This window comes from Plasmopara halstedii, assembly GCF_900000015.1.
Source record: "Plasmopara halstedii genome assembly, contig: Scaffold_816, whole genome shotgun sequence".
NCBI lineage: Eukaryota > Oomycota > Peronosporomycetes > Peronosporales > Peronosporaceae > Plasmopara > Plasmopara halstedii.
Genome location: NW_020187732.1, coordinates 334,208 through 334,615, shown reverse-complemented (window position 1 = coordinate 334,615; position 408 = coordinate 334,208).

The following is a 408-nucleotide window of genomic DNA, read 5'->3' as shown; positions in this document are numbered from 1 at the left end:
ATTGTATTTTTGAGGGCTCTATTCGGGACTGGACTCTAATCGGGAAAATCCGTTAGTTAGTTTAGAAATTGCTGTAGCTTTATTTCAAGCATAATGTATTTAGTATTTTAACTTGTATTTTCGCGTTTCTTTGCCGCCCGACAGGGCAAGAAGGAATTGGTGGACCCAAATATTTTTTCTCAATCGTAATTGTCACTTTAGAAAAATTCATGTTCCTCGGAGACGCCGGCTCACTAGAAGAAGCGGTGCGCGCAAACTTTTAGGCGAAAGTTTCGATATACTGAGCTATTGAGTCAACACAGGTCACCAAAGTGGTGCTAAGAGGAGGGGAATCCGTAGCGCAGAGCCTGCCGCCAATCAAGATGCTTCTAGAAACTGTATAAACTTTCGCTACCAATACTTTAATAA